This window comes from Anabrus simplex, chromosome 1 (assembly GCF_040414725.1).
Source record: "Anabrus simplex isolate iqAnaSimp1 chromosome 1, ASM4041472v1, whole genome shotgun sequence".
In the NCBI taxonomy this organism is placed as follows: Eukaryota; Metazoa; Arthropoda; class Insecta; order Orthoptera; family Tettigoniidae; genus Anabrus; species Anabrus simplex.
The window spans coordinates 784,912,419-784,934,425 of NC_090265.1; the positions used below are offsets into that span (position 1 = coordinate 784,912,419).

General features: G+C 41.6%; 1 protein-coding gene across 3 annotated transcripts in view; it reads left to right on the forward strand.

The window, feature by feature from the left end:
- The window catches only part of LOC136857520 (V-type proton ATPase 116 kDa subunit a 1), a 581,303-nt gene that overhangs the window by 229,386 nt on the left and 329,910 nt on the right, over nucleotides 1–22,007 (forward strand). Inside the window, exon 1 of one of the 3 annotated variants that reach the window (XM_067136244.2) lies at nucleotides 2,431–2,481. The exons of the other annotated variants lie outside the window; for them this stretch is intronic. The gene's annotated coding sequence lies outside the window, so the exon portion shown is untranslated. Of the gene's footprint in view, nucleotides 1–2,430; nucleotides 2,482–22,007 lie in introns of those variants that run through there. 3 annotated transcript variants of the gene reach the window in all.

A 22,007-nucleotide genomic window follows, 5' to 3' on the forward strand; every position in this document is an offset into this window, starting at 1 on the left:
AGCCCCAACAATGGTACGACCCCCTGTGAGTGGGGAACGCAGACTAAGAATACACGCACGGGGCGACTAAAAGGGGCAACCAAAAGACCCTAATTTTGGAATACCTGTAGACAACAAGCATAATCGATTCAGGATTGTGCTTTGGAAGCAGCCCCTTGGTCAGTAATACCATTGTTACCATTTTATGGTAATTTCTGGGAAGATGGGACACTGGAGTGGGATCCACTGATTGTTTTAAGCTCATAATCATTGTTCATCGTCGTCTTTTTGAATTCTAGTCAGTGGATCGATTTTGGGCTTTTAAATTGTCATTACATTTCGTCTCATTTCGTACCATTAGGGGCCGATCACCTAGATGTTAGGCCCCTTTAAACAACAAGCATCATCATCAACAATGGTACAAATGCGAAGCTTTAGATAAGAAAACTTTGAAGTTTTCGCAGTGCGCGGGCGAAGTTATCGTTTCTTCCGAGGGTTAGCGTACTTGCAGCAATAGTTCAACTTAGCGTCTGTAAGTGATGTACGTTACCCCATCCACCCTACAGCGCTAACCTAGCTCCCTCAGACTTTCACTTGTTTAGACCGTTAAATAATGCCATTCTTGGGAGACATTTTGAGGATGACGAAGAGGTGATTTGCAGAGTGAAGAAATGGTTTCGTGAACAGGAGCGGTACCGATAGGGCATACAGATCGTTGTGTCTCGCTGGAGGAAGGCCATAGAACGGGAAGGAAATGACGTGGAAAATAGGGAGGGTAGAAGAAACATAATTCTTTCTTGTGTATTTCATTGTGTTCAATAAATAATATTTAAGAAAAAAATGTGGTCCATCTGGGCTACCCTCGTGGAATTCAACTAGGATGGAAGCAAGAAAAATTTGCAAGAATTCATCCGTAAAGGGTTCGATTCCCGTCTCCGCCACAAAATTTGAAAAGTGGTATGAGGCATTGAACGGGGTAAACTCAGCCTCGGGAGGTCAACTGAGTAGAGAGGTGTTCAATTTTCATCTCAGCCATCCTCGAAGTGGTTTTTCGTGGTTTCTCACTTCTCCTCCAGGCAAATGCCGGGATGGTACCTAACTTAAGGCCACTGCCGCTTCCCTCCACCTTCATTATCTATCCCTTCCAATCTTCCCATCCCTCCATAAGGCCCCTGTTCAGCATAGCAGGTGAGGCCGTCTGGGCGAGATACTGGTCCTGTTTCCCAGTTGTATCTCCCGGGCCCAATATTTCACGCTGCAGGACACTGCCCTTGAGGCAGTAGAGGTGGGACCCCTCGCTGAGTTCGGGGAAAAACCAAGTCAGGTTGGCAATAGTGATGAGCCAGTTAAAAAGAATAGGGCGGCGATATTTGCATTTTAGTGTGTAGCCTGACGTGAGGAGTACCACCCTATACAAGAGGTTAAAGTCTACTGACCGGTCAGAATTGGATCCGCGATTTTGGACTCTGTAACCGGTGTCCGAACATTTCGTACCACGGACATTCCATACCACTTAATTTTTGAGGACATTTCGTACCACCTAGGTCGTTATCCCATAATCTCAAAATATTTACGCCAAGACAGTACGTACCACTTGATGTCAAACTGGAATTTTTTTCCACGCAGGCGGGTGTAATGAGCCTGATAGACACACATTAGAAATCAGAGACAAAAATAATTTACATCATTTGCTGAAGAAAACTTCTATATCATAATAATAATTGCCCTTTAAACTATACTTATCACTTATGTTTACGTAAATGTTATCATAAGAAAGTAGATTTTTTGATATATAAATCCTAAAACAAAACAATACAATAGAAATATGCATCGTGTTCGGGCGCAATGTGCATGACGAGCATAAGGATGGATAATATTACTATTATAGAATTATTGTGAATATTTATAAGGTACTGCATTATTTCATTATCAAGTAACTAAAATAAAAGAATCGATGAACTGGCCGATATGGGCTTGAAGGTCACGCGGAAACAGGAAGTTACTGAAAGGTGGAAGTAGCTAGGTCCCCGTGAATGGCGAATACAACATAGTGCCAATCAGACCAGTTGAGCCCGACGGAAAGTTAAGATCAGTAGTGGTGACACCTTGCGGAGGCTTCTGCGGCAGTAGTGGACAGTGGATATACAAGTAAATACATTCATTAGGATATCGTTTTTACTTCCCACTCTTTCAAGTGGTACGGGATGTCCTCTCCTAAATATTTTAAAATCATTAGCTGACACTTCGCAGGCAATCACCCGATCAAATGGTACGAAATGTCCTAGAACCGTGTAGCAGCCGAGGTGTGCCGCCCAGTCCCATTGTGTTGCAAGTCTCCTTAATCGCGAGTGATGAGCCCAAGTGATGACCACTACGCCAAGATAAGGAGGAGAGCTGTTTTCTTAATAGCCAGACTCGTCACGTGACCGTACTCTATTGGGGTCAATGTCTACATGTGCACTGTCGTACAGTGGTGTAGTGCAGCGAGGGACAAGACATCAGGTGAGTGCTAACTCCTTAAGTACCTCGACCTCGTGTCATTAATTACTCTGGCGTTTGTCTTCTTCATTTCTCACCACTTACAGCGAGCATGGAACAGGAACAAATATTAACGCAAACATTCTTATAGGCCTATAATAACACTGTTCGCCTCCTGTGGGTGGAGGACGCAGACGAAGAATACACCCACGGTCGTAAGAGGCGACTAAAAGGGGTGACCAAGGGATGACCCAGTTGACAAATTCCCTTAAATAATTTCAAAGAACTTGGAAATTCACCAGACATCTCCCTACCTTGATAAATGATTCTATTCCCTAAATTTGTCCTCTTGAATTCCAGCTTTATCTTCATATTATGATCTTTCCTACTTTTAAAAAGCTCCATCACGCCATCTCTCCTCTACCGAGGCGAGTTGGCCGTGTGGTTATAGACGCGCAGCGGTGAGCTCGCATTCGGGAGATAGTGGGTTCGAACTCTATTGTCGGCAGCCCTGAAGATGGTTTTCCGTGGTTTCCCATTTTCACACCAGGCAAATGCTGGGGATGTACCTTAATTAAGGCCACGGCCACCTCCTTCCCATTCCTAGGCCTTTCCTGTCTCATCGTTGCCATAAAACCTATCTGTGTCGGTGCGACATAAAGCAGATAGCATCTCCCCACTGACACCTCGGAACATACCGCTTAGTGGAGAAGTTCGTCTAGTTACTTCCAAGTCTTCACACCCCAAAGTTAGCAACATTTTCGTAACACTGCCCTTTTCTCGGAAATCACCCACAACAAATCGTGCTGCTTCCCTTTTGCATTTAGGATATGTAATTTCCCAGAATGGTAGTATACTATCACGATGTAGCAAAGCTAATGCAGCGAGCTCGCAGTAACATATAAGAAAGAAATCAGCTCCCGAACGAAACTACCTTTACACCAGTCTGTTTGCGGACCGACTTTACCAGGAGTATGCATAAATTTTCGCCGTCTTTTGTGGTAAATAAAAACACGTAATTTTCAAGGGAAATTCATTTTTTGTTTACCGTATTCAAAATATTGGCCATCGGCTTCTACACACTACACCCATCTTTCAGGTAAGTTATGAATACCATGCCAGAAAAACTGCTTGTCTTTTGCGGCAAACCATTCGTCGAGCCATTTTCCAACTTCCTCGAAATTGCTGAAGTGCTGCTCTGCGAGCGCGTGCCCCATTGATGCGAAGAGGTGATAGTCAGATGGCGCCAGGTCGGGGCAGTACGGCGGGTGCGGAAGGATGTCCCATCCAAGTGATTTCAGGGCGTCTTTCACTGGATTTGCTGTGTGAGATGGCGCATTGCCGTGTGACAAAATCACTTTGCCATGTGTTCTGGCCCATTCCGGTCGTCTTTCGATCAATGGGTGATTTAAATTCATCATTTTTTGGCGATACCGTTGAGTTTGAGTTGGTTCATAGTTCAGTAGCGCCTGCAATTGTTCATCTTCGCACTTTTGTGGTCTACCAGAGCGCACTGTCTTTCACATTGAGATCACCACGTTTAAATTGTCTCACATGTTTTAATCGATGGAGCGTGTTCACCATATGTTTCTGCCAGCAAACGATGACTTTCCACAGCCTTTTCCTTTTGATTAAATAAGAAGAGCAATGCGTGCAGCAAATGTTCTTTTTCAGGCATAAACGTCGACATGATCACTGAACGATACAACGCAGACGTTAGTGTTTGGCGGAATCAACTTGTGTATGGTGGTAGGATAATGTCAGACGAACAAACTGATGTGCAGTATTTTTCAAATGTATGCGCTGCGTACTGTTCGCTGGGGCCATCTTTTAGTGAAATCGGAAAAGCCTTATGCATACACCTGCTACTGAACGGCTGTGAAAGCTGGGTGAACTCCGGATATCGGAGAAATAACAGACATGAAAGAAGTGAGAATGATTACTAATTACATAGAGATACGAACAATGGTCGGAGGGTATTCGGAATAAGGACATAAAGGCTTGCTTAGGAATAAACTCGAAGGATGAAGCTGTATGTGTGAATCGGCTAGGAGGGGGGGGGGAGGGGAGGGGGGCGAACCAGTGCATTCGTCTATGTCAGTAGCGTCATCTTTTCACTGTGACTTCTCTTCTGTAACTAACCTTGTAAGAGCTTGAGAAAATCTCGTATGAAGTGAACCCATTTTTACACTTCAGTCCAGAATTAAAATATCTGAATTGGCCAGAAAACGAACGCACGGCCTTCGAATGAGAGACAGCACGCTACCTCTACATCACAGGGTTGGCTAATAATAATAATAATAATAATAATAATAATAATAATAATAATAATAATAATAATAATAATAATAATAATAATCGATGAATCAAAAAGATCCGCATCCCTTATAGAAATTGCTTGTCCAAACACCTCCAGTCTGTAAACAACAATAGGCACAAAGATATCAAAATACTCAGAACTGGCAATAGAAATACAACGCCTGCGGAAACTGGAATCAGTTAACACAGTTCCAAAAGTAATGTCATATAATTTAATAATTTCGTGTGGCTATTTCTAGTCGAGTGGAGCCCTTATAAGGCAGACCCTCCGATGAGGGTGGGCGGCATCTGCCATGTGTAGGTAACTGCGTGTTGTGGTGGAGGATAGTGTTATGTGTGGTGTGTGAGTAGTAATGTCATGTACTGGTGTTATTTCGGAAAGCTTGCACAGCTCTCTCGCCGCATTAAAACTGCATCATCACACCTTCGTTGAACTAAAGAAAGCCACCCTCCTGAGCACGTGCCACACTGTGAGAAAGATTCTAGGAACGACTTTTCCTCTTAGTAGCACCAAACAGCATGAAGGTCCAAGCCGCAGTGCCCATGATACTGAAGGACACATTTCCAGATGAAAAGTTGTTTAGGGACATCATCTGTGCATATTTATTTTATATAGGCTGTGTTGTAATTGATGCTGTTGTAAATATTTGTAGATATCTATATAACTTCATAATCAAGTCTGTGACTCCTTGCTTGGGCGGAATCAGCCCATTATGTTACAAGCCGAGCCTTCCTAAATAGATGTAACGATAATAATACCCCCTGTGGGTGGGGAACGCAGACGAAGAATACACCCACGGTATCCCTTGCCTGTCGTAAGAGGCAACTAAAGGGGGCGACCAAGGGATGATCGAATTAGAACCATGAGACTACTTGTAATTTGTACCACCACGCGGGAAACATCATTGGTTGCCTTTATTTGCGAGTAGTACCACTTTGTTAGATACACAATAGGTTTGTGATCAGTAGCAACAGAGTGTGAATCAGACTGGGATTTACACTACCCGTGATTAGTACCACTATGTGAGGAACACTACGGGTCAGGGCGTTGCCTATGATTAGTACCACTATATGTGCGACACCGCGGGTCTGCGTTGCGTATGATTAGTACCCACTATGTGAGGAACACCACGGGATAGTACGAGTCCCTGTGGTTAGTGCACCTATGTGAGGAACACTATTGGTTTGAGTTTCCTATAAGTGGCGCCGCAATGTGAGAAACACCATAGGTCTGCGTTACATGCGCGTATTACATTACATGTGAGTAATACCATAATGTGTGGAACACCGCGAGCCTACGCTACTTTTCATTAGTACCGCAACATGACAAATATCATGGTTCTACTTTCCTAGCGATAAGTACCATTATGAGGGGCCATTGACCGGATTTTGGACCCCTTTTGACAACAAGCATTATCGATTCAGGATTGTGCTTTAGAAGCAGTCCGTTGGTCAGTAATACTAATGTTTTACGAAGGTTTCTGGGAATGTGGGGCATTGCGGGTCGGATCCACTGATTGTTTTAAATTCATGTTCACCCATTCATTCTTCGACATCACATTTTGAATTCTGGTCAGTGGATTATTTTCGACTTTTAAATTGTCATTACATTTCGTACCATTAGGGACCGCATACCTAGATGTTAGGTCCTTTTAAACAATAAGCATCATCATCATTACAATAATAATATATTTTTAGATTTGGCTTTACGTCGCACCGACAGAGGTAGGTCTTACGACAACAGTGGGATAGGAAACCACGGAAAACCATCTTCAGGGGCTCGAGCCCACCATCTCCTGGATGCAAGCTCACAGCTGCGCGCCCCTAACTGCACGGCCATCTCGCCCTGCATATTGCATTTATAAGGACTAGAACGGCTTTTATCTTACATTTCACCGAGCTCGATAGCTGCAGTCGCTTAAGCGCGGCCAGTATCCAGTATTCGGGAGATAGTAGGTTCGAACCCCACTGTCGGCAGCCCTGAAAATGGTTTCCCGTGGTTTTCCATTTTCACACCAGGCAAATGCTGGGGCTGTACCTTAATTAAGGCCACGGCCGCTTCCTTCCCACTCCTAGCCCTTTCCTGTCCCATTGTCGCCGTAAGACTTATCTGTGTCGGTGCGACGTAAAACAACTAGCAAAAAAAAAAAAAAAAATTATCTTACATTTCATGAGCCTTACCATTCCTTTCACGATACATTCATTTTTCTTTCGCTTTATCCGAACTCTCTATCTCCCTTGTGGGTGGAGTCAAGGATGAATTATCTATACCCCCTGCATATCGTAAGAGGCCTCTAACCCCTAAAAACATATCCATGACTCTATAAATTTCGTGCAGTGGAGAAAATGTACGTGTGGAAATTATTATTATTATTATTATTATTATTATTATTATTATTATTATTATTATTATTATTATTATTATTTCACACCATTGTGCCCAACTGAGGAGCACACTTGAACTTATTTAGCTGATAATTTTGCTTTCTTCTCTTCCCAAAATCTCTTCATCCTCTCAATGAAATTCTTAAGTTCTTCTGTCCAGGTTTTATTAGTTCTAGCTTTTACAATGATTATTAATCAGCGTTCTGAAAGCAGATCGGTTCTTCACAGTTTCCTAGTTGATGCTGATTTCCTGAAGATCTCATTATATTGCATTTAGCCAGTTGTTCTTGACTTTCAGTGTGAGGGCAATATTTAAAATTCTTTTGGTCAGTCTATCATTGTTCATTCTGAGAATGTTACCATAGAATTTCAACCTCCTTTTCCTGATAGTGTCTGAGATTTTTTCAGTATGGCAATGAATTTAATGAGATTTCCTTTTCATCCATACTCCCTCTGTGCAGACTGGGCCGAAAATTTTCCGTAAAATTTTTCTTTCTCGCTTTTCTAAACCTTTTATGAGTGATCTACCACCAATGATTAAGGTTTCCGATGCGTATAATGATTCAGGTTTTATTACTGTATTATAATGTCTTAGTTTTGTTTTCCTAGTTAATGATTTGTTGTTATATGTGGTCCAAGTGATTCGATATGCTTTCTGTAATTTAGTGATTCTCTGTTCATTTGCTTCACGTATTTAATCCAGAAGGTCGAATGATTTCCCCAAGGTATTTGGAATTATTTACTTGGGAAATTGTCCATATTTAGTCATCATATCTTGCCCATCTAGAAACCGAGAGGCTCTTTCCATGTACTGGTTTTTTCATATGATATTTTAAGTCCTGTTTTAGGCTGCTATTTCATGTAGGTTTTCGAGGGAGTGGATCGCTTCTTGCCTATTATTAGGAAGAATTGGCAGGTCATCTGCAAAAGCTAGACACCGCACGTGAATTCTGTTTTTCAGTTGTCTACCAAGAGTTATTCCCTTAACTTCTTTTCACCAGGTTCTGATGACTTTTTCTAGATCAAGATTGAACAACAGAGGTGATAGTCCATCTCCTTGTCGAACCGCTGTGTTGAAAAGGCTTAGATATTTCTCCTAAGAATGTACCTTTGCAAGTAGTGTCAGCTAATGTTTATTGTTATTATTATTATTATTATTATTATTATTATTATTATTATTATTATTATTAACAACGTAGGGGCCCCATATTTCGTCCCCTTAGCAGATTTCGACTTATAGAAATTCACGAATATTATGGACAAGGTTAGCAACTGATGTATATACAATACTGAATGTATTCTCCACTTACATGTAGGGGCAAGTTACAACGAAACTGTTATAACCTAGTCAATATTTGACATAAACATTAAAAAACTAAACTACCAGAAACGTGTTCGTAATTTGGTTCCCCACCACTAACTTACTGAAAAGTACAAATAATTTTAATATGTTTTCTCTTTCCTTTTTAACCTCACCAAATACTTTCCCTATAATGAATAACTTGAAGGCCATGTATGAAAAATGTTTTCTTGGTATTCGTTTTAGTTTTTCAGCGTTGCTCGTGAGATGTTAAACGCTTTACTTAGCACGTTTGCAACCCATTATCTTGTCCCTTACTGCCTTAATAGCTTTTTTCATAGCCTCTTTATCACACTGCTTGTGTTTTCCCATCTGAAAATAATAATAAACTTCATAAATAACAAATTAAATGAAGGGGGACGAAATTGCGAACATTCCCTGGTTTATTATATTGGCCGCTACAGTAACTCACGCCAACCACCTCACTGTAGCGATTACACGCCAGGAACTACATCACACGACTGAAATGCAGTTCATACACATATCAGTGCTCACTCTAGGAATAACAGGCTCTTAATCTGAATGTTGCACTAACTCAGCTCAGTATGGAAAATGAATCCTCGTTGTACAGGGAAACTAAACGTGGTGTACACAACCAACTGTCACAACAAGACGGCGGGACGCGTGTGCGCGCGGATAAACATTAGGTACCAACTATACAACTAAAAAATCCCTAGGGGAACAAAATTAGGTGCGTGGACGGAATTTGGCCCCCTACATTATTATTATGATTATTATTATTATTATTATTATTATTATTATTATTATTATTATTATTATTAAGCGTACTGTATGGCATAAGTTGTTTTTTACGTAGCTGTAACACAGATAGGTCTCATGGTGACGATGGGATAGGAAGGATCGAGGAGTGGAAAGGAAGCGACTGGGACCTTAATTAGATAAGGTACAGACATAGCATTGCCTGGTGTAAAATGGGAAACCACGGAAAACTATCTTCAGGACTGCCGACAGTGGGGTTCAAACGCACTATCTCCCGAAAGTAAGCTGGGCAGCTATGTGAACTGCGCAGCCACTAGCTCCGTCTATGGCTCAAATGATATGGATGGAACAACAATTGCAAATACATCTTTTTTAGAACATAGACGTAACACTTCCAAGTCTCCAACCACTGCTCCCACAGTGACGAGGTTTCGCCAATCTCCTCCGACTAGTACGGTATGCGTAAAGAAGCTACAAGCAAGTGAAGTAATGCTAGACTTCAGTCTCGAGTCATTAGGGAAGCTGGAATTATCCATATCGTAACATTTAGCTACACACTTCAGGGCTAATTAATTTTTTTATTTTTTTTTTATTTTTTTTTTTTTTTGCTACTTGCTTTACGTCGCACCGACACAGATAGGTCTTACGGCAACGATGGGACAAGGAAGGGCTAGGAGTGGGAAGGAAGCGGCCGTGGCCTTAATTAAGGTACAGCCCCAGCATATGCCTGGTGTGAAAATGGGAAACCACGGAAAACCATTTTCAGGGCTGCCGATAGTGGGGTTCGAACCTACTATCTCCCGAATACTGGATACTGGCCGCACTTAAACGACTGCAGCTATCGAGCTCGGTGGCTAATTAATTGGGAAGGACGGTCAGAAATGTTGTGTGTATAGATGTTGTTTCAAAATCTGTGTTATCGTGGAAGGTGCAATAGCGTGTTTATCTGTAGTTGAAGTTACGAATTCAGAGAGATTCCTGGGGACAAACACTTTCAGGAAAGATAAAAGATAAATGGGAACAAAAAAGAGTTTCTTGAAGTGAAATAATAATTATCTCTTATCATATCTGTAATGTAATGTAGAACTCTTACTTGTGATATATCTGCAATGATAATAAATGTACGATAGAGTCCTTAGTTATCTGATTTGGTGTCTAGTTGAAAATGCTTTCCAATCGGTCAATTTATAATATGAACAAAACGGACCGACACAGATAGGTTTTATGGCGACGATGGGATAGGAAATTGCTAGGAGTGAGGAGAGAGGAGTGAGAAGGAAGCGGCCGTGGCCTTAATTAAGGTACAGCGCCAGCGTTTTGCCTGGTGTGGAAATGGGAAACCACGGAAGACCATCTTCAGGGCTGCCGACAGTCGGGTTCGAACCCACTATCTCGCGAATGCAAGGTGACAGCTATTTGACGCAGACCACTCAGTCAGTGTGAGTTAGAGCACCCGCACTTTCTCAAAACCCGGTGTCCCTGAACACTTGACAAAATACACGGCAAGTACCGCTGCTACTCTGATCGCCTCAGGCCTCAGCAGTTGGCAGTTTCCTGTGCTGAGGTCATGTCTTTCAAGGCCTTCTCGAATGTGGCGTCGTTCGACGGACAAGCTGAAGCCTTTCCTCTGATCAGGGTCCTGGTACTTCATGAAGTAGGCGTTCCACTATATATATTAATGATTATAAATATGTCTTTCTATAAATGAAACTCAGATCGGTAATATCAGTTTATTTACATCATTTCACAAATATAAGTACAGAGCCTTCTTCATTATGTCTCTCAGTCGTGGCCATCCATCAGTACTCCCCCACCGCCCACCAGCAGCCATGAAAATATCGCTAGAGGGGCAATTCATTAGGAGAAGCTGGAGTTTCTAGAATTTAAGACATCGTGGACATCATCATCTAGACCAGAGGTGCTCAAGCTGGGTATTTCATCCCGCGGGCACACAGCACTGTAAGCGAGCGGGCAGGCGATGAGCGTTTGCTATTCAGTCAGAGTGACGTTGTGGCTACGTCACAGGTCGTGAAGGTCGGGCGAAGTCCTCCCAGTCACTCTCAATCACTGCGGCGATACCTGAGTTTGAAATGGAGGCAGAAAGTAATGAGAAAATCAGGTCAGAAATCCACGTCATTTTCAGTTTACGTTGTAAACAGTAAGTTACTTGTGTTCATTGCAGTTTATGTATTTTGACTGGATACAATAAAGAGTTGTGCTTACAGCCTTAAATATTTTTGTAATGTACGTAATGAATTATAATTTTCATTATTACATTTTAAGAGGTGCTTTACAAACATGCATTCAAACAGAAAACGAGTAAAGAAACAAGCGATTTTAGGCCGGAATTGATTTTCGATTTTTTTAGTTTGATAGAGCTATCAAAGACTCGTATCGTATCGTATCGTAATCTGCTTACCCTCCAGGGCCAGTTTTTGCCTCGGACTCTGCGAGGGATCCCACCTCTACCGCCTCAAGGGCAGTGTACTGGAGCTTCAGACTCTGGGTCGGAGGATACAACTGGGGAGGATGACCAGTACCTCACCCAGGTGGCCTCACCTGCTATGCCGAACAGGGGCCTGGGTGGGGGATGGGAATATTGGAAGGTATAGACAAGGAAGAGGGAAGGAAGCGGCCGTGATCTTAAGTTAGGTACCATCCCGGCATTTGCCTGGAAGAGAATTGGGAAACCACGGAAAACCACTTCCAGGATGGCTGAGGTGGGAATCGAACCCACCTCTACTCAGTTGACCTTCCGAGTCTGAGTGCACCCCGTTCCAGCCCTCGTAACACTTTTCAAATTTCGTGGCAGAGCCGGGAATCGAACTCGGGCCTCCGGGGATGGCAGCTAATCACACTAACCACTACACCACAGAGGCGGACTATCTAAGACTCACAATTTGAAAACTCCGGGTCATTTAGCCCTTCAACTTTCGGCATAATTGACGAAATCGCTTAATTTGACGGTATTCGTAGTATGGGGATCCCTGCTTTGTCTGCTAAGAAATGTTTTCAACTTTAAAAAATAAACTTTTTCATGGACAGAAAATTTCGGGCATTCTTTCAGCGTTTGAAGTTTACTGAGTGGGTTCAGAGAGACTGTATATTCTGTGCATTCTCACATGAAGTCTTTGAATTGATTGTTCGCGATGTCAGGTTATTAAGGCACCAAATAATCTCGTGATCACTCGAGGTACTTCACCAAGTGACAATATCACACTGTTATCTTCATGTGACGACATTGATGTAGGGAGGAACTTTATCATTGCCGACGTACAAAGTGTCATATTTGTCAGACTAGAAGTCTTCACATTATGACTTCTCATGGCCTATTCGCTTTAAGTTAGATATTATTAATATTAATTTATTATTATTATTATTATTATTATTATTATTATTATTATTATTATTATTATTATTATTATTGTTGTTGTTGTTACGGGGTTACCCGTAGAAGGCAGAGGTGAAAGAAGGTGCGGGCTGGAATGGGTCTAACTACAAGTTCGAAAGATGAATTAAAATTTCAATAAAGGTTATATTTTCATAAGTAGAAAAACTTAACAAATTTTACATATAATTTAAACAGATGACAACAACCCAACCACTATCTACTAATCAGGTACAAGGTATAATTTTACAAACGAAAGCCCGAGTTTTGGGGTCTTTACAAGTTCTGGCTTCAAGCCCCAATTACACAATCCTTGAGCTACTAGCCCAACTTTACCAAGGTACACTAATTTATTCAAATGGCAGAAAAACCCCTTCATTCAAGGAGCACTGGCTCCCAACTTTTAACCTCAAGCCTCTCAGAAGCACTTTTCAAACACAAGAAAGAGTTGACCCGCTCTCAATTTTTCAAGCCTATTAAAGGCAATACCAGACTTTACAATCACTTGCCATCAAGGCACAACTTACAAGAATTAAACAGGGGTATCTCGTACCCAGCCTACAGGGCCTTAAAAGAAAAATAATAGTTTAATTTAAATGGCCCTAAATGCAAAAAGGAAAGGAGGCGTGGATTAGCACTCCTAAATACACTTTTTAAAACCTAAGAGGCACTAGGCCGATGACACATGGGCTATTCCCAAGCTAGGGAGGTGACTCGTATAAGAAAATTTTAATACATTAAGAGTAGAAGATAGGTTATGAAAACGTAGTCACCTCAAATCAAAAATGAAGGGGAGCTCGAGAGGGTAAAGCACTCTCTATCCCCGATTTACAGTTAAAGTAATAAGAATATTTTACACAAGCCGGCACTAAGTTACATTTTTAGACAGGTAGGTTACATTGAAAAGGTTTCGGACCTTCCCCGAGGGTTAAACTGCTGAGCTAGCAAGAAATAAAGATGTTAAACGGCTATTACCTTTGTTGAAGAGCTGCTGCCCGAAGGAAGAGGCGCTACCCGCCCCTGCTATACTTCTATACACTAAGCTAGATGTTGTTGAAGTGGCCGAGAGCCAGGAAAATCAGCAATTTTTATACTCTCGGGGAAGATTCGAGACCTTTCATGAAAAATTAAGACACACCCACAGTCGTTTATTGGGTAGCTTACAGTCACACATCAAAATTGGAGAAGAAAGACACAATTGGCTGAAAATAAATGACATAAATTATTGATTGGCTAACTTCAAAACTGGCGGAAAGAAAAGATTTATATTGCCAACCCACAAATGAAAGAGCGAAATTTAGTAAGGAACAAACTTATGAATACAAAATTTCTTCAAATAAAGTTCTACCCCTTCGGTCCAGGGTGCATGGTCATAGTTTTTGTAGAGACATCTATCAGATAATGTTCACACTTCTTGATAATTAGTAAACAAAAGCAGTTCGAAATTAACACAGTGACATCTACTGAGAAACTGTTGAGATAATTCAGTTTTTAAAGTTCCGAGTTTCTGCTGTAGGGGAGTACTTTAAGGCGGAAAATTCAAAAGTACGGCGTAGAGGTGTACCAACCGCCAACCGGTACAATTATTATTATTATTATTATTATTATTATTATTATTATTATTATTATTATTATTATTATTATTATTATTATTATTATTATTATTATTATTATACCGGGGTACACCTTCTCCGGCGAGTTAAACTGCGCGCCTTCTATAAGGTCACCTAGGTAATCTACCTTGAACTGATGTAGTACAAGATATTTTGGTTTTCAACTGTTACATATCTCTACCATAGCGTTAATTGCTCCATCTCGCGGGGTAAACTACAGCTACTCCGTAAAGAAATTTTTAATGTTGGGATTTTTCAACCCGTTTCTTAGATTGTTTTTTAATGTATAGAAGTTGTCAACACTTCTGCTTGTTCCTTCTTCAATAGTAATCAACCTATCAGAATTTTGTGGGTGTGTACAGGAATCCAGCTTGTCAGTAAAGAGTTCCATTTTTTCCCTCTGATTAGTGTTATATGGAAGATAGTTGCCTAGTTGTACTTCGTACTTTGTACAATAATCACCAGGAAATTTCAGATCTCCCGATTTTGTTGTAACACACCAGAAAACCCGAAAAAACAAAAAATCCCCCGAAATTTCCTCCAATCCAAATATAAGAAAAATGAATAATAATAATAATAATAATAATAATAATAATAATAATAATAATAATAATAATAATAATAATAAATGGTATCGGTACATAATATATTTGTGCTGAGAAACTCTTTCCTCGTCTCACTGTGTGACGTTTTATCTATAACATCATACGATGGGTACATTCCCGCACTCATTTTAGGCTCGAATTACGGAATCTCTCCCATATTATTGAACTCAAAACTCATGCTTCACTGCATCATTCGAAGGGAAATCCCCGACCCGCATATAATAAGATCAGGATGTTACGTGAGTGAGTCCAGTCAGTCGACCAGACCATTTCTAGCCGCGTGTTGAAAATTACATTTAGGATCTTGACACCTAGTGGCGGACGTTAAGAAATACGGAGGTTTAATGTTGAGAGTACAGGTACAATAGAATGCTGGAATGCAGTATGTAAAGTAAAAAAAGGGAGATGGATCACAAATATTTCGTAAGCTATCAATCGTGATGTTGTCACTCTTGTGTTTGCCCCATTCATCTACCAGTGTTGAAAGGATTTTTTCTGCTATCAATCGAATGAAAACAAAAGCCAGAAATAGACTGAGCACTCAAACGATCTCCGGACTTCTGCATTCAAAACGGAATACAAAATCTACACCTTGCTACGATTTCGAAATTGGCACACAATTTCTACGCCTGATTAATAAAGACATCTACAGGAAGAGTGGGGAGAAATAATAATAATAATAATAAGAAGAAGAAGAAGAAGAAGAAGAAGAAGAAAAGCAGCATAGATTGGCCAGAGAGTAAGGGTGAATGAAAATGTATATTTTTTCTCATAATAACTTCGCATGACTATTGCATTCTTTAATTTACACTAGTGTCCAAGCATAATCACTAAACGAGGCCATACCGCCTGTTAGAAATGTCAGACGGATTGCTGAACAAACGGAAGCTGACTCACACACAATGTCACACAATTTGTCCAAAAAGAAAAAAACGCCACCACCACCATACTGGTCCCGTTCCACGATGTTCCTGTGGTTGTATCGGCTACCCGATTCTCTCCAGATTAATGTGCGACGGGAATCGTTCTGCAAACTGAAGCGGGATTCATCTGTGAAAAGAGCACATGCCTCCATTCATTCATGGTCCAGTTTCAATGTTGACAGCTCCACAGGAAATGGGGCCGTCTCTGTGCTGGAGTGAGCGGGACGCACACTGCAGGACGTCAGGAAAACAGCCCTGCTGTTCTGAGCCCCCGGTACACACGTTGCCGGATAACGGTAACCCCTGAGACGGCTGCAGGTGCACTCCGATTTCGTCGGGCGGTTAAGGCCAGATATCGGTCCCGGTGTGGGGCGGTTACCCTTGGTCGACCTGGTACTGGCCTATGACTAACATCTCCTGTGTCTCCAAAGCCTGGAAATGACACTTTGTGGCACATTCATGGACACGGCAACTTCGGTCTGTGTCTGGCCTGCTTCCAGGGGGCCGAGTATTCTACCCTGCAAAACGGGATCCAAATGGCGTCGTTGTGCCATTATGTTGCTACACTCCGCACACTATAACAGGGCAAACACGACTGAGGGAATATGGGGCGCAGGCACTGGTTGTGTTTACCTTGCAGTTACGCCGCTAGTCAAAGCAGGGAACATTCCTTTCCCATACAGAGCGAACACGTAAGATGCATATGTCGTGCGATTTGCGGTCTATTCCCTGTTGCCCTGCTTACTCGTAACTTATGCTTAACTTTTGTACACTAGTGTAGTTATATTATAAAATTTCAGTGCTCGGGGAGTGAGCCACCGTGGCTCAGGCGGCAGCGGACCGGCCTCTCATCGCTGGGTTCCGTGGTTCAAATCCCGGCCACTCCGTGTCAGATTTGTGATGGACAAAGCGGAGGCGGGACAGGTTTTTCTCCAGGTACTCCGGTTTTCCGGTCATCTTTCATTCCAGCGACACTCTCTAATGTCGTTTCATTTCATCTGTCAGTCATTAATCATTGCCCCAGAGGAGTGCGACAGGCTTCGGCAGCCGGCACAATTCCTATCCTCGCCGATAGATAGGGGCTTCATTCATTCCATTCCCAACCCGGTCGAATGACTGGAAAGAGGCTTTGGATTTTCATATTTTTCAGTGCTCGGGAAACTACCGAAATTTTCATTATAATTTTTACGTACAATCTACTGATATTTTATTTATAGACCTGGCAACACTGCGTACAGGGACACTCAACAGTCGGGATAAGCTACGGAAGATGATAATGATGATGATGATTATAGTTAATATTATTTGGCATCCAGCAATACTCATTTGTTATTTCTGGTATAACCGCAATATACTCGTACCTCGGGGGTACGAAGATAGAACAATTCGATTTTGAGGATACGCCAAGCAAAAGGTTTGAATACCACTTTTCTACTCGTACATTGTTGAACTTCAAGCAAAACGTTTGAATACCACTTTTCTCCTCGTACATTGTTGAAATTCTCACCATCCGGGAGGCATTTTATTGCTCACAATCAAGGAATTTTCACTCACATAATGAAGTACGAAGAATAGCAGATGCAGTGGGGGCGATAGGATCCCGCTGACCCCACGGGGCGGGGGGACCCATGGCTTTTGAGGGGCGTATGACTGTTTCTTAATTCATAGCTGAAGAGTGATTTTACACACTGATAAAGGTACAGCACACAACACAGTATCATTTATATTACAGAGGGTTATTCCAAACGTAGGCCGTCGTAGTGCAGAGCTTCTTTCGTCAATAGGAGTACGGTAGTTATTTCTGAAAGAATGTGGGTTTTCCAACCTGTTCCAATAATAATCATCCCTTGCTGCCACTCACAACAATCAACAAGGGTTTTGAAGTAATTAGCCAGTTCTGATAATCCAGTAGTCGGCGAAGACACGGTAACAAAGACATCCTCCTTATCTGAACTTTAAGTATGGAAGTCTGGAGCCCGTTTATAACTCTCGGCAATCAACAGACCTACGATTGACGGTTGAGTTGTAAATTATTTGGTCCTAGGACCGAGATTATTTCTTAATATTGTGATGGTCAGCGTGTTTTGGTGACAATAATTGGAATATCCATTTCTTTTGTGTGTGTGTGTGTGTGTGTGTGTGTGTGTGTGTGTGTGTGTGTGTGTGTGTGTGTGTGTGTGTGTGTTCGTACCATATAAGTATTATTTTAATTCCTTGGATTTGGAAACTAAATTGTGTAACTTCTTCTTCTTATTATTATTGTTAGTATGTTTACTGTCGTTGCTGTTCATTGTAATAATATACAACCTTGTACTACAAAATAAACTTGTAACATGCCTTATCAGGAAACGAGAGATCCATTTTTAATTATTGTGCGGGGCTGGGGGGGAGGGGGGGGGGCGAGCTTCTTAGCGCCGCTACTAACCAGGTGATAATTTTAGTGCTTGTAGTTCGCGTCAGTTACAAAGTCAAGGGAAAATTTGAATATCGGCTTGAAGGGTTAACGGCTGTGGACCAAAAAGACAGCCCAGAGGCTAGCAGACAGTAGGTCAAACGTCCAGGACCTTGGTTTCACTACATATCCGGAACACAGGTTCACACAATCTCGGGTTACGTCACGGCAGAGAGCCAGGAAGTTCTGACACGCGCTCTGGTGGTATCACGGGACATGACCACTCGAGGTCACAGCCTGTTAAGTAAGAGTCTCATCATGTGAAAACTACTCACGAGGTGTGCGCGACCCAGCTGGCTCCTGTCGCCAAGGTTAGGAATCGAATTTCAGTACGTCAGTCAGATTTTAAAGACTGTGAACTGTACATTTATACATACATACATACATACATACATACATACATACATACATACATACATACATACATACATACATACATACATACATTATCATTATAGACTGTTATGCCTTTCAGCGTTCAGTCCGCAAGCCTCTGTGAATTTACTAAACGTCGCCACAATCCTCGATTTGCAACTAGTGTTATGGCATCATTTAGTTCTATACCTCTTATCCTTAAAGCGTTAGAAACCGAGTCTAACCATCGCCGTCTTGGCCTCCCTCTACTTCTCTTACCCTCCACAGCAGAGTCCATTATTCTCCTAGGTAACCTATCCTCCTCCATTCGCCTTACATGACCCCACCACCGAAGCCGGTTTATGCGCACAGCTTCATCCATCGAGTTCATTTCTAAATTAGCCTTCATCTCCTCATTCCGAGTACCCTCCCGCTATTGTTCCCACCTGTTTGTACTAGCAATCATTCTTGCTACTTTCATGTCTGTTACTTCTAACTTATGAATAAGATATCCTGAGTCCACCCAGCTTTCGCTCCCGTAAAGCAAAGTTGGTCTGCAAACAGACCGATATAAAGATAGTTTCGTCTGGGAGCTGACTTCCTTCTTACAGAATACTGCTGATCGCAACTGCGAGCTCACTGCATTAGCTTTACTACACCTTGATCCAATCTCACTTACTATATTACCATCCTGGGAGAACACACAACCTAAATACTTGAAATTATCGACCTGTTCTAGCTTTGTATCACCAATCTGACATTCAATTCTGTTGAATTTCTTACCTACTGACATCAGTTTAGTCTTCGAGAGGCTAATTTTCATACCATACTCATTGCACATGCCTTTGCTGGCGAGATGTAGTGTTTACAGTGCACTATGTCTTCTGGTATGGGCTATATCAAATTTGTTACTTTCATTGACCTGTCTCAGTCTCATCCTTGGCTTTGACAATATGAAAGTGACTGAGGTATGAGTGATGCTAGTAATACCATTGCTTATGCAGCCAGTCCCTGTTATGAATGGTGTGAAAATATCGCTCATAGGGTCGGTTGGTGCATGCATTTCAGTGGGCTTGGCAACTGGTATGTAACAGCAGCGGCTGGCTCGGCGAGGAAAGCAACGGGAAACTACCTCACTCCTCATTTCCCTAGTACGCCTCTTCAGTGACGCCTAGGCTATTTATGACAGCTGTTGGCGAAGCTGCAGAGTATCAAACTAGCCTTCGGGCTGAATACCCAACATACAACATACACTCATTGCACCTATTTTCAAGTTCCAAGATATTAGACTGCAGGCTTTCGGCACAGTCTGCTATCAAGACGAAGTCATAGCATAGGCCAAACTGCTTACTACATTTCCACCTAACTGAATCCTTCCCTGCCATATTATACCTTTATGCAGATGATCCATGTAAACTACGAACAGCAAAGGTGAAAGATTACAGCCCTGTCTAACCCCTGTAAGTACCCTGAACCAAGAACTCATTCTACCATCAATTCTCACTGAAGCCCAATTGTCAACATAAATGCCTTTGATTCATTTTAATAATCTACCCTTAATTCCATAGTCCCCCAGTATAGTGAACATCTTTTCCCTGGTACCCTCTCATATGCTTTCTCTAGATCTACGAAACATAAACACAACTGCCTTTTCCTTTCGTAGCATTTTTCAGTTACCTGGCACATGCTGAAAATCTGATCCTGGCAGCCTCTCTCTGGCCTGAAACAACACTGGTTTTCATTCAACTTCCTCTCAACGACTGATCGCACCCTCCCTTCCAAGATGCCAGTGAATACTTTGCCTGGTATACTAATCAATGAGATACCTCGATAGTTGTTGCAATCCTTCCTGTTCCCTTGCTTGAAGATAGGTGCAATTACTGCTTTTGTCCAATCTGAAGGTACCTTACCAACACTCCACGCTAATTTTACTACTCTATGAAGCCATTTCATCCCTGCCTTCCCACTATACTTCACCATTTCAGGTCTAATTTCATCTATTCCTGCTACCTTATGACAATGGAGTTTATTTACCATCCTTTCCACTTCTCAAGCATAATTTCACCAACATCATTTTCCTCCTCCCCATGAGCGTGGCTGTTTACAACACCACCAGGATGATTTCCTTTTACATTGAGAAGATGTTCAAAATATTCCCTCCACCTCTCCAGTGATTCCCTGGGATCTATTATGAGTTCACCTGAATTAGTCAAAACACTGTTCATTTCCTTTTTCCCTCCCTTCCTAAGATTCTTTATTACTGTCCAGAGAGGTTTCCCTGCTGCTTGACCTAGCCTTTCCAGGTTATTACCAAAATCTTCCCATGACTTCTTTTTGGATTCAACAACTGTTTGTTTCGGTCTGTTTCTTTCATCTACGTACAAATCCCTGTCTGCCTCATTAGTTTTTTTTTTTGCTTCCGGTGTAATAACGTTCTTTAATTCTAGAGGTCCTTACATACTAAATACAAGGGAAGCAAAAGAAGAAAGCCTCAACTGTTTGAAAAGGCTTCGTCTAATCTAACACCAGATAACAGTGTATTGAATAAAAAGGATGTTTTTTTAGACCCCCGGAAAATAAGAACGAAATTAAGAGAAGTTGAATTTGGTAAGTGGAGAGATCTCCCACAGAAAGGGAAAGGAGTTATTCTTTTTTTGTCAAAATCTTCCAGTCAATCAGTGCGTTAGTCGCCTTCAAGGATTATCTTGTAGCGAATGGCGTGATGCCTTGAAAATGACAGGTAACGTAGCGACTAATTCCAGGCAGGGCAATGTCGGCGCTGCCACAACGAGGTAGAAACTCTTGATCACGTCCTCGGTTACTGCTCGGATGGAGAAGCTATACGAAACACTAGGCACCATAAAATACGATCTGCCATTGCTCAAGCGTTGAGTATTTACATTCTTCGAGGAGGTTCACGGTCTCTCTATTACAGGCATCACGCATCGAATTGACAGGATAGCCTTCAAAGACCAGCGAAAGGGCTTGATGATAGATCCGACGATCAGATACGAGACATCCGAAACACAATCCAATGAGGTTCATGGGGAAAAGAAAACAACATATGAACCAACCATCACATTCTGTCAACAGGAATACCGGCTGGATGATATGGAAGTCATAGGATTAATGGTTGGCGCTAGAGGAACCATTCCTCTCTTTTTCGTCCAGTTCTGCAAATCATTTAACCTCCGTCAGGCATTTATAAAATATATTGTAGTGACTGCCTTTAAATATTCCGTCCAAATTCGGAAGAATCATATGTCCAAAAGTTTTAAAGAAACAAATGTCAAATGTGCTAACGAACTCACGATTACTTTTAATATTTATATTGTCTTTTTATATCCTTCGTCCTCAGGGGTAATAAATAAATAAATAAATAAATAAATAAATAAATAAATAAATAAATAAATAAATAAATAAATAAATAA